A 3,340-nucleotide genomic window follows, 5' to 3' on the forward strand; every position below is an offset into this window, starting at 1 on the left:
TCAGGGGGATGGTCTGTGCTGGAGCTACAGATTGAACGCCACAGGAGTGGAAGAGATTGTGCGAGGCACACGTGACGTGAGAGCTGAGAACAGAGGCAAGAGCAGGATCCCAGGGACATTACTGAGCATATACGATGTGCCTGGCTGAGTGCAAGGCGCTGGGGACAGAGCGGGAGTCAGATGTGGTCCCTGACCTTGAGAAACTCACTGTCAAATCGGTAAGAGAGACACATCGATAGATCATCTCAATATAATATGGTAAGTGATAAAATGGATGCGTGTTTGTTTGGCCCCAGGGAGCTGGACAAAAACGATTTAGTGGAAAGCACTTTGGTTCGCAGCTGACCGGGTAATGGACAGCTGAGGATGCTTTTGCCTGTGCATCATCTATTCCCCCTTCTGGTAAGAGCCCCTCAGTTTCCCTTTAGGAAAGCACTTCTCCACTCCCGTAACCAGTGTTTGAGGGAGCTGGCTCCCTCCAGCCTCCCTCCCACTCGGGTGAGCGAATCCAGGCTTGGAAACTCCCTTTGAACACCACCATGCAAGTGGTCCAGGGCATCTGCTGAAGCCCAGTCCCAGTACTTTCCTGGTTAGGACTGCAGGGTGAGGATAACGTAAGCGCAGGCTGCAGGGGGAACCAGAGAAAGCAGACAGAGAAACAGAGTGGACCTGGCGACATCATCTGAGCTCTGTGAAATGAATTCTACCCGGGCCCTGGCTTTCAGAAGGCAGGGAATCACCTCATGTATGGGTGACCAATTTTTTAAAGTCAACCTGGGACACAGTCATACCAGACAAAATGTATAAAGGCATAATAAAATCATATATAGTATATACATGTTTTATGACCTTAACATTAATATATGAAAATAGTTATTTATTTGAAATTATATGTTATTCTCTGTTATTTACTTTTCTGGTCCATAAATGCTGTTATGTAAACAAAACAACAATAGGACTAGTTAAAAGAGGAGATTAGTACTAATTGATAGTGAGACCAATTAAACAAATAATATGTGCGAGAAAAATATAACAATATTTTTATAACATCTTTTTGTCCTCAGATAATTTTATAAATTTATTTTAACTCTTGAAAACTTTTCATTGGATATTAAACTTCTGTGGGCTATATTACTGTGTATTCTTTTAAAAAATTATTTATTTTTGTTTGCATTGGTTTTTTTTTTATACAGCAGGTTCTTATTAGTTATCTATTTTATACATATTAGTGTATACATGTCAATCCCAATCTCCCAGTTCATCCCACCACGACCCCCACCCCCACCACTTTCCCCCATTGGTGTCCATACGTTAGTTCTCTGCATCTGGGTCTCAATTTCTGCCCTGCAAACCAGTTCATCTGTACCATTTCTCTAGGTTCCACATATATATGTTAATATACAATATTTCTTTTTCTCTTTCTGACTTACTTCACTCTGTATGACAGTCTCTGGATCCATCCACGTCTCTATAAATGACCCAATTTCGTTCCTTTTTATGGTTGAGTAATATTCCATTGTATATATGTACCACATCTTCTTTATCCATTCATCTGTCAGTGGCCATTTAGGTTGCTTCCATGTCCTGGCTATTGTAAATAGCGCTGCAATGAACACTGGGGTGCATGTGTCTTTTTGAATTATGGTTTTCTCTGGGTATATGCCCAGTAGTGGGATTGCTGGGTCATATGGTAATTCTAATTTTAGTTTTTTAAGGATCCTCCATACTGTTCTCCATAGTGGCTGTACCAATTTACATTCCCACCAACAGTGCAAGAGGGTTCCCTTTTCTCCACACCCTCTCCAGCATTTGTTGTTTGTAGATTTTCTGATGATGCCCATTCTAACTGGTGTGAGGCAATACCTCATTGTAGTTTTGATTTGCATTTCTCTAATAATTAGTGATGTTGAGCAGCTTTTCATGTGCTTCTTGGCCATCTGTATGTCTTCTTTGGAGAAATGTCTATTTAGGTCTTCTGTCCATTTTTGGATTGGGTTGTTTGTATTTTTAATATTGAGCTGCATGAGCTATTTATGTATTTTGGAGATCAATCCTTTGTCCGTTGATTTATTTGCAAATATTTTGTCCCATTCTGAGGGTTGCCTTTTCGTCTTGTTTGTAGTTTCCTTTGCTGTGCAAAAACTTTTGTTTCATTAGGTTCCATTTGTTTATCTTTGGTTTTATTTCCATTACTCTAGGAGGTGGGTCAAGAAAGATCTTGCTGTGATTTATGTCAAAGAGTGTTCTTCCTATGTTTTCCTCTAAGAGTTTTATAGTGTCTGGTCTTACATTTAGGTCTCTAATCCATTTTGAGTTTATTTTTGTGGATGGTGTTAGGGAGTGTTCTAATTTCATTCTTTTACATGTAGCAGTCCAGTTCTCCCAGCACCACTTATTGAAGAGACTGTCTTTTCTCCATTGTATATCCTTGCCTCCTTTGTCATAGATTAGTTGACCATAGGTGCGTGGGCTTATCTCTGGTCTTTCTATCCTGTTCCATTGATTTATATTTCTGTTTTTGTGCCAGTACCATACTGTCTTGATTACTGTAGCTTTGTAGTATAGTCTAATGTCTGGGAGCCTGATTCCTCCAGCTCTGTTTTTTTCCCTCAAGACCACTTTGGCTATTCAGGGTCTTTTGTGTCTCCATAAAAATTTTAAGATTTTTTGTTCTAGTTCTGTGAAAAATGCCATTGGTAATTTTTTTTTTTTTTGCAGTACGCGGGCCTCTCACTGTTGTGGCCTCTCCCGTTGCAGAGCACAGGCTCCGGATGTGCAGGCTCAGCGGCCATGGCTCACGGGCCTAGCCGCTCCGCGGCATGTGGTATCTTCCCGGACTGGGGCACGAACCCGTGTCCCCTGCATCGGCAGGTGGACTCTCAACCACTGCACCACCAGGGAAGCCCCGCCATTGGTAATTTGATAGAGATTGCATTGAATCTGTAGATTGCTTTGGGTAGTATAGTCATTTTCACAATATTGATTCTTCTAATCCAAGAACATGGTATATCTCTCCATCTGTTTTTGTCATCTTTAATTTCTTTCATCAGTGTCTTATAGTTTTCTGCATACAGGTCTTTTGTCTCCCTAGGTAGGTTTATTCCTAGGTATTTTATTCTTTTTGTTGCAATGGTAAATGGGAGTGTTTCCTTAATTTCTCTTTCAGATTTTTCATCATTAGTGTATAGGAATGCAGGAGATATCTCTGCATTAATTTGTATCCCGCAACTTTACCAAATTCATTGATTAGCTCTAGTAGTTTTCTGGTGGCATCTTTACGATTCTCTATGTATAGTATCATGTCATCTGCAAACAGTGACAGCTTTACTTCTTCTTTTCC

Source organism: Lipotes vexillifer, unplaced genomic scaffold, assembly GCF_000442215.2.
Source record: "Lipotes vexillifer unplaced genomic scaffold, Lipotes_vexillifer_v1.1 scaffold591, whole genome shotgun sequence".
NCBI classification, from domain to species: domain Eukaryota; kingdom Metazoa; phylum Chordata; class Mammalia; order Artiodactyla; family Lipotidae; genus Lipotes; species Lipotes vexillifer.